The sequence below is a fragment of the Phocoena phocoena genome, chromosome 8 (assembly GCF_963924675.1).
Source record: "Phocoena phocoena chromosome 8, mPhoPho1.1, whole genome shotgun sequence".
Classification (NCBI taxonomy): Eukaryota; Metazoa; Chordata; class Mammalia; order Artiodactyla; family Phocoenidae; genus Phocoena; species Phocoena phocoena.
The window spans coordinates 12989606-13000400 of NC_089226.1; positions in this window are offsets into that span (position 1 = coordinate 12989606).

Genomic DNA, 10795 nt, shown 5'->3' on the forward strand with positions numbered 1-10795 from the left:
GTGACCGCAATTCTTCTGTTTTGAAACTATATGACCTTGAGCAAGTAGTGAAGGTCTCAGAACATCATTTTTCTCTGTTTTAAAATAGGAACAACAATATTTAACTTACATAGCTGAGAGAAATTTAAAAAGACGATGCACAGAGAGCACCTAGGACAGTGTTCAGCATTTAGTATGTACTCAATAAATATAAAATCCTTTACCACATCCCAAATTTCCTTATAAAACTAAATTTCATCTCAATTTTTGTTTGTTTGTTTGTTTGCGGTACGTGGGCCTCTCACCGTTGTGGCCTCTCCCATTGCGGAGCACAGGCCCGGACGCGCAGGCTCAGCGGCCGTGGCTCACGTGCCCAGCCGCTCCGCGGCACGTGGGATCTTCCCAGACCGGGGCACGAACCTGTGTCCCCTGCTTCAGCAGGCAGACTCTCAACCACTGCGCCACCAGGGAAGCCCTCATCTCATTTTAAATGTTCATTTTTCACCTAGTTTCAACTTGCCACCTTTCTAATGTGTAAACTATTAGAGCAACAAGTCATCATGACTTAAGCAGTCTTCCTAATAATCAAACTACTGTAGTTTCCAGGATCTTCTACTGATCAACTCATCACCATACTTATCACTGGATGACAAAGTATAGGCTTAATGGGTTGTTACTACCTTCAAAGAGGTAGCTAATGAGTAGAGAGGTTCTCCTTCAAGTAGTGACTAAAGCAATGCCTCATCAATAAAATGTGATTTCTTCTATGCAAAAGCAATGGACATCTAAAAGCTTCTTAAATTTCAACCTATTCCATGCCCTTTTCACCTTAGTTTAGATAACTCACCAAAAAACAATTAAATTGAAAAACAGAAACGAAACATAAAAAGATAATATATGATCAAAAGTAACATTAATTTTTTTCTTTAAAAAATAAGATAAATTTAACAATTATGATTTCATACCACTACTTCACCAAAATACACGACTTCCCACCTTAACCTTCAACACTAATCAATGAATATCACTCTTACAGGTAAATTTCTTAATTCTTAAATGTAAATCAGCAGGTAACAAGAACACAAAATAACTCTGCCAACACAGTGACCTACGCAGAGTAGCCATTCAATATTTAACTGAACAAATGAATAAACAAATGAACTGATGTTGTCCAGACAGAACTGGACAAATTCTGAGTGATCTAAAGCAGATTTAAAAGTTGATTGTCCTAATAAGAACCTGCTGTATAAAAAAATAAATTAAATAAAATTCAAAAACAAACAAACAAAAAGAGGTTGATTGTCAATCCTAAAGTCTGACTGATTCTGTAACTAGAGATGTTATTGTTTCACAGTCTGAGTTGAAATAACTGTCTCTTTAGTCTATCCCTCACTTGCAAATGCACCTTAATTCTAAGAACAGCCTATAATTTGAAATATAAGAGAAAGGGAATATTATCACAGCAAGGAAAAAACACCGTCACAGCAGTAGCAGCAGCAAATACATATGAATTAAAAATCATTTTAAATGCATAGATCAAAGTTGTAGGAAAACCTAACTAATTTCTGAGGTTTAAACAATAAGAGCTATTATAACTTACTGAACTCTTTAATGTACTTAAGTACATTCTCGTTTAATCTTCATGACGACGCTAAAGGTAAGTGATATTATTCCAATTTTTACAGATGAGAAAACTAAACTGTTGTTCAGAGACGTAAATTTGCCTAAGGTCTTCCGGCTTGTAAGCAGAACAAGTCTGACGCACCAAAACCCAGGCTCTTTTCTCTACATCATCCTCGTTCATTTCCCTTTTACTACTCCTCCCTTACAAAGGCTAAAAAATTAAAATTTATATATATATATATAATTAAGTGCTAAAATAGCTTTTCCTTTAAAAGCTACTTTTAATCTCTAACGAAGAGAAAATCTCAAAAAGAATTCTGCCAGGGAAGTCAAAATTAATATAATTACTAATATTTATTAATAGATATATTTTAATTAATTCTTTTTTTGGAAACAAATTATACCTTGTATCCTGTTATGCAATAATTGCATGGTAAGAACCTTCTCTCTCTCTTTTTTTTTAACTATTCACATCCATTTACTAACACACCCAATTTACTTTTAATCACTGTCTCAAGAATTCTGATCATGTAGGGCTTCTGGATAAATACACAAGAAGCACAAGTAAACACAAATACATAAGTTACAAGAAACCACAAACCGTTCCCCAAATTACGCAATAAACAAATGCAACTAAAATGCAACCAAAGTGCAAGTATATTATTCTGACAAAGGTACTAACAAACTATTATCTCTGAAAATGAATGTTTTTCAATCATGAGACAACAGAAAAATAATATGAAAAAAAGGCAAATCAAAGAGTTATTCTCCATGGGAAAAAACTGCTTATTATTATTTTTATTAAAAATAGACTGTATTGCCCCAAAGCCAGAATCAATCCAATGCCAAGAAAAAATCAAATTTAAATAAAATTTTATGTGCAAATCAATGATAGCCAATTTTCTACTTCAGTCACTACATGGATTCTGAAATGAGATTAGCAATAGAACTTAATTAAAGAAAACGAAAACTACTTGGATACCTAGAAAGACCAATTTAATCTAAGTATTTCTAGGCACAGTGAAAGAAGCCAGTTAAGAAAACATAATTAGATAACACTATACTAAAATAAACTATTTTCTTCATGTTCTATATAATAATTTATTCACTAGCCTGCATAAATCCTCTCTGATCACCTCACTGTCACCTGCCAATCTACAAACTGAAGAAGAGATTATATCGGTTTAATTTGATTCCCACTGTTACATAACTCCCCCTCCCCAAAGTATGTCCTGTGAAACTTAAGATTCTAGATCCGTAATATAATGTCTATTACTCCCATAACCATAGAAATGATAAGTAAACTTACTGTATTACACTATATGCTAGTAAAATCTATGAAGTCTTGAGTCAAAATGGAGGCTTTAAAAAGGCCCTCAGATGAACTAACCTGAGCAGCTGAAAGTGACTTTAATTATTTCTAAACTAAAATGAGACAGACTCACTTCCATACTTTTATATCATCTTAGGGATCTCCTTAAAGATTTGATAGAACCTTTCTCTGCACAGCAAACAGCAGAGGTGAATACAGAATTTTTATAAATGATTCTGATGTTCGTCTCCAGAGTAAATAACATCACTGACTGGGAACTCCCAGAAGACTCAGTGCTATTAAGGGCTGGGATTCCTTTCAATTGGCATCATTCCAACAGAGGCTCAGTGAGAAATGGAACCTCCTGCAAATCAAATCTGTTGCAATGTTATTTTTTTCCAGAGGTTAATTACCTGCTTATACCACACACACACACACACACACACACGCACTAAAGTAGAGAAGAGGAGGAATTGGAAAAATAGATGACATTCTGCTGTAAGCCTCCTCCAGAAATACTCAAAATGAAATCAAAACAACTTTCTAGCTGTCAAATCCTAGACATACTTCATGAACATCCTTTCCTACTTGACACCTGTCAGTCCACAGTACCATTACCTCCAACTAAATAGTAAGAATTTACTAAAAGAAGTTACACTTTCATATTTTATCTTTCAGAGATACTCAGTGAAATATTTATGGGTGAAATTATGATATCCAGCAACTGCTTCAAAATAATCCAGTGGAGAAGCAGGGAAAGGAAACAGATGAACCAAGATGGTCCGTACATCGAATGTTATTGATGCTAATGATGAGAACATGGAGGTTTATCATACTATTCTCTGTACTTTTGTATATGCTTGAAATATTCCATAAAAAAAAAACTTTCACATTTAACAAGCATTTATTGATCACCTCCAGTGGTAGACTATATTATTGCTCCTAATTATTCACTCTCCCATTTCCTTCCTTAAGAGGATTATACAGCCTCACTCATTATCATTTGACTTGCAATGCCACCTGTGGGAGGAGTATACATCCGTGGCCCACTGACAATGAGCGTGACCATATGACTGCTTTGGCCAAGGACACGTAAGTGATGTAATGTACACCTTGATTGAGTAGAAGTTTTAAAAGCCATTGTATGTTTGCATGAGCAGTTTTCCTGCTCTTTCCCTCTGCCACAGTAATGGCATATTGGGTTCCAAAAATGCTTCAACCAATCCACAGCAAGATGCAATGTAAGCAAGAAGTAAACCAGTAAGCCACGGATATGTGAAGGTGTTGCTATGGTAGCACAACCTAGCAAAAGCTGATAGATACACCTCCTACAGGCTAGGTACCAAGAATATTAAAATATTCTAAGAATGTTTAGGAAAGTAGACACACACAAAAATGAACTACAGTTATCTTTGAGGGGAGAGTCTGAGAACCAGAGGGTGTATACGAATAGGGCTAAGATCAGAGGGAGACTTTATATAGTATTATATCATATTATCTATCACTTGAATTTTCATGCGTGTGTACGTGTGTGTGTGTGTGTGTGTGTGTGTGCGTGTGTGTGTGTGACTTGAATAACGTCATCTGGATAGCTGGATAATTTGGGCGATTTTTTTTTCTTCCTTATGCTTTTTAGCATTAAAAGGGAATAAAAATATAGTAAAGCAGATAATAATTGATTAAAAATGAATAAGAACTATCCTCCTACCCTTAAGGAACTCGAAAATTAGTTGCAACTTAGCTTTAAAGAAAACTTCTTTCCATAAAACACTCATTGTTAATTCTTTAAAGTGGCAAAGGCTAACTGGGAAAACAACGTTTTTAAAAATTAGGAGTATAACACATGCAATTCTATCAGTTTGCTCATCCTAAGGTTTCAGCAAAGCAAATACAGGGTTTTGTATATGGGTGGTGCAGCTACCGATCTCAAAGGAAATTCTCTCAATTACATTATTTTAGTATGCCAGTTAAGCTGGTGAAGAAGCTCGCTCTAGGTGTTAAGTTTTGTGAATAAGCCTTAACCACAGACAAGCCTTAACTATAGACAAGGTATCTACTCCACTAAGTTAATCCATGTAGGGTAAAATTATTTTAAAAAGCATTAGAAGAAAAAAGAAAAGGAAAAATTCTAACCATGACTCTTGTGGTGATTAAACAACACTTGAATGGTTACAGAAGTCTCAAGGCCAATAAACTAATGCTTTACTACATGACTATGTTTTTACTTAAATTTGAGCAATAACCTGCAAATATGATTAGGGACATGTCCACACTTTTCATCTTAGGATCTCAAAGCACTTTACAAACATTAATTTAACCCTCATATCGCCTGAGAGTTAAGTATTATACAGCATTATAACCATCTATCCTGCCACTGCAAAATATTTAAATACCCCTTCAGCAGTACTTGCCCTGAGGAGGTCTTGCCCAAACAGCCAATAAGACAGGAAGTAAGCTGACAGTGCATGGCATGTGCCACCAACAATCTCTGAAAAGATCAGACCCTTACCCACAAGAACCACTTCCCCTGAGTAAACCACAGAGACTGTACAGGACAACCACAACAGATCAGCTTGTGTCTGGAACACAGGCAGAGTTTTCCATCTAAAATCTATGGAAGGATATGTCTAAGCACCTTCACAAGGTATCTTATATGTATTTAAGTACATATGTATATTTGGGGGACTTGTTACTCTTCTGGACAAGACATAGCCACCTTCTGCCTTGTATGATCAATTTCACATATAATTTATTCAGATGCTGAGAAGTCTCCAGTTTTGCAACAATAGAATAATCTACATTTTCTGAATCCACAGAAGACCTGCAAAATCCTCCTTAAGCTCAAGTGTGTGAACCTAAGATCAGCATTTAAATGTAATATTTAACCGAAACTGTAGTCTCAGAGCAATACCTTTAAAGGTCTACAATAGGCAACAAAAGACAAAGCAGTGTGACAAGTGGCTAAGAGTAAACGTTAACTAAACCAGGTTTTCTTACGTATTTCCAACTTCTTCATGAATTGTTACTCAGAGTCCCACGACAAGAAATCTACTTTTTCACTGCCATTATTAGATTTGCTTCTCTCTCAACACTGGGAAGCCACCCAGGCCTATCATGTGACTGTGATCTCAAAAACCAGGATTCAGCACTTGAATTAGTAAGAGATCCTGTTTTGGTATGAATCTAAACTGTCAGCTGCATTGGTGCATGTTAATTTAGTACGGAAAATTTAGTATATTTCTCCTTTTACTGAAAGTCACTAATGCATTCTTATGCAATTTAGGTAGGGCCTCTGACCTTTGGCACCATCATGAATTACCTCTGCAAAATCAAAAAGCTGAAAATTATTCTTGGTACTAGCTTCATAGGTTTGTCTTGGAGTTAGAAACTCTCTTATAAACTTCTTTCTTATAAGGCTATCTTGGTACTCTAGATATCCTAAGTAGAGAAAGTAAAATGCCCTAGATCTGGCCTGTTTCCAAAATTCTAAAGTTTGAGGAAACAAAATCACTAGCAAAACACAAAAGAACAAAGACATCTATTTAAATAATTTTAAACTAAGTATCAACGATAAAGGTCTACTAATACAACATTCAAAAGCTTTATAATCTTACATATATATATCTTATAATAATTTAAGTACCCACTTTTCCCTTCTGTTACTTATCATTAATAACAATTCTTGTAAATACAGTAAGAAACTAAAACATTATTTCAACATTAATAACAGTATATCTTACTCGAAAAATAGTGCTAAGCATTGAAAGTCTATTTCTTTTCACCAATATGTAGAAATAACAAGAAAAAATAAAGTAAAACCACACACGCACAAACAATGGAAAAAATGACACACAATTTAAGATAAGACTGAAAAACCACCGCAAAAAAAAAAAAAAGAAAGGAATAACAACTTACAGATGTATCTCACCATATGGTAACAGAGATTTTACTTTAAAGCTACAATCACATCTCTTCACTTACTTCTAAGTTCAGAGATGTTTCATCTTCATTTTTGATTAATTTTCAACCAAGGATGGCTTATCATTTGCTACACTTTTGACATATAACTGATAACACTGGTTACATTAGGGGCACTCATATTGGAAAGAATCACTTCGTAAACAAGGCTTTTTATAACATGAGTAATTGCTTAATTAGTCGATTTGCTAATTATGCTGTTTATATAAACCTGTTTGGTTTTTTTTTTTCGATGGTGACATCTCCCGCATCCATTCTAAAAACTATCTAAAGTAAAACTGAGTTAAAATGATCCTGAGAATCTCTTTACTCATAATTTTGGGCTATGCCGGGAGAAAACTGAAGACCCCTGTATTACAGTAAAACTAAACTGGAACTTGCTGTTCTAGCATATGGGTAAACATAAAATATAGAATATCATACTTTGCAGTAGGACAGCGCCAAAAGAAAAAAATCACTTTGCACTAGAAGAGCAGTTGGAGAAAAGTTAACAGAATATTAAGAGGAACAGGTTAATTTTAGACACGAATCAACAGAACATACAACTTGGCTAAGCAAAGAATAAGGGTGGGGGAAGGAAAGGGTGGTGGATAACCGTCTGAACCATTCACAGTCACATAAACATAAAATGGGAGGAGATCATTATTTAGCCTGGTAGAGCAAGTATATACAAGTAACAGGACAACTTAAAAGAAAAGTCTGTGCTAAAGATCAGGAAAAACTTCCTGACTACAAGATCTATCAGATTGTTGTTCAGTCTCCTGAGGAAGTGACGAGAGCTTTATCCTCTAGAGATACTTAAAATTAGAATGGATAAGGTACTAGAAAGCATCCTGTAACCGAAAAATCCAACTCTGATTTAGTCAGCTTGGAAAGTTACAAGAGAAGTAGAACAGAAAAAATATACATATAAAGACAATAATTTAAAGTGAAAAGTGGGGGACTTGAGAGCCAGAAAATGTAGGTCATATCTTGGGTCGATCCTTTGCAGTTTTATAATCTTGACCTAAGTGCTATGAGTTGCCTAAAGTGTAAGTGATGATCTGCCTCACGCTGAGCTGAAGAACTACCCTACTGTTGGATATCAATACATACATCAGGGTATTTCACACCAAAGGAAACAAACTATTTATAATTTTGCTGATTTTAAAACTTCAGTTCAAATACCACTATTCTGAAGACCCTTAATTATTAAAAGGAAAAGGAGCATGTCTTCAAATGAAGCTTTAATACATCATCCAAACCAAGTTTTAATGGTTGAGACTTAATGAAGTTAAGCTCCCTGTTTGTGAAAATGTGGCATGGTCAATTTCTAGGAGATAAGCAATTATATGATAAGAAACATTTTTAGTAACTTTGTTAGACAACCATGATGTAAAAGTGCTTCTCCAATTACCTCTGGAAAACCATTAATATATTCTGCTGCTTCTATAACCCGTATCAGTATGGTAGGCAATTCATACCCATTTCTAGACAGCTTTCAGAAGAGGCAATCACATTTTGTTTACTCAAAGATTTTCCAACTGTTTTCCCTAGAATCACAATGCTCCACAGAAAAATATGTAAAATCCACCATTTATGGGTTTCATCCATGTATGCCTCAAATATCATTTCCTAAATTGAAATTTTAAAAAAGTCGTACATGTTAACTCAATGTCATATGCTACATTTTAACAACTGGAAGCCACTAATGTGTTAAGTGGTATTACCAGGTTAACATATTTTTGTAATGATTCAAATAAAGCTTCTCTTGTCATCTCACTGAATACATATGAACATCTTTTAAATGTGCCATTTATCTGTAAGACTATAGCTCTGTACTTTTAAAAAAATTTACTTCGGACTGTACATGTTGACTCATGTAAAAGTGTACAAGTGAATGTACTACTGCATACCTGTATGAATCAGGATTTTAAACTGAACAACTAGAAGAAAAGACAGCACGAAATTGAATACGAAGCTAGCACTGTGATCCCGGTCCCCACTTTCAATTTGGTATTTATCAAATGACTGATTTTGTAAGTGAATGTGACAAATAATCTCACCTTGCAGATGACTCAAGCAGCCTTGAAGATAGCACACATACAGAATTTTGTTTTGTTTTGCTTTTTAACCAAAAGCATTCTTATATGGCAGTGTTGGCAGAAAAAGTATCATGAATGAAAACGCTAATTACTGGGTAAATGCATATAAAGCCACAGGTTTCCAGACTCACTTTAAAAACTTGCTTCAAAAAAAAACCAAAAAACACAAAGAACAAAAAATCTGCTTCAGTTAAACGAGCTTAAAGCTGACCTTACAGTGCTAAAAAAAAAAAAAAAAGCCAATATATTTAAAACCTTTATCTATAAATCAAAAACAACAAAATCCACAAGTCCTAGACAAAAGTTCATTTACTTCAACAAAGACCTTTATAACAAAATCCCACCTGTATTGTCCCTGAAAACTCATTGTTCTAGAAGATAGCCTGAAATAATTTACTCAGTCCATTGAAAAAGCATTCTCTCCTCGTATCCCTCAGAAGAAATTCCAATTGCCACACAACCCCTAAACTCTCAGGGAGACACAAGCATCTAGGAGGATCAGAAACAATTAGGATATATTTTAGGACTGAATGCAGCAATCAATGTAAACCGAACAGCAGCAATCAGATATTTCTACCACTTTTAAAGTGCTGGTTCTAAAAATTGAAAAACATAGTCTCCAGGTCTCAAAGAAGTTACAGAGCAAGACACTGGATGGTATTCAAAAGCTGGTTAGATTTTATTTTTTTTAACAGTTCAGATACACTACATAAAAACAGTAGCTACCGTGAACACACAGTTTGAGTTTTAAATTGATAACTACGCCTTTAAAAGGGGGGCTGGAGAGCCTGAGGAGTAGAGGATGAAGAGGAAAAAAATGGTAGTAAACAAATGTGTTAATTTAACTGCAAAATAATAACAGGATATAACAGAGTTCTGAGTATCCAAAGTAACCAATCAGAGCCTAAACATAGCTGAATTCCATCCCAGCCCCAGCACGTCCCTAACACAAGAATAAAACCCTTCTTATCTTGTTCAGCCATGTGTCGCCTGCCACAAACTGCAAAACAGAACAACGCCCAAAACCAGCTAGTCTGATTTCAACTGAGGACAGACAGACTCTGTAGTCAGAAGCACCACAATGAAAGAACTCTAACTCACACAGCTGGCCTGGTGGGTCAGCACACTCTACAAAACAAAGCCACACCACACACAGTACTTCAAACTTGAAAGGACCTTTAAAAAGGCACTGTTAATTTGCCAATAGCTCTAGAATCAGCAAAATATACCTACAGGTCACTGGAGTCAGACAATGAGAAAAGAGGATGAGGTAGGTAAGGCTGAGAAGAAGCTAGGAACTATTCTACACTCATAACTTTATTAAGGCATCCTGGCACAGAAATAACACTAAACCAGTACTTCCAGATTTCACCCCTACCTATGTTCAAATCAGGGACAGCTACTCTCCTAAGAGCCAATGGATGCTTGATATTTACAGAATAAGATACGTTTAAAGAAAAAGCAATGGTCACATAAGAATAAATCTTGTGTGTGGTGGGGGGAACTAGTAGTAAATTCCAAAGAAACACAAATCTATACTGTCTCAGCAATGCACATTAAATTAGGTGGCTTTTAAAGTCTTTCTTCTTTTAAAGAATATGTGAAATCAGGCAGCACCTGAACTCATCCAAGAATATTAATACCCAAACCAATTTGCAGATTCATCTTAGAATATTCATCTCGTAATCCTTTGTGCCTAGCACAGTGCCTGGCAAAAAACAGGCATTAATTAATTTCATGCTTATTGTACATTTTTATCTCATCTAAGTTACAGAAAATACAAATCCCAAGATTTTATTTCCAAGATAATGGAAAGAGG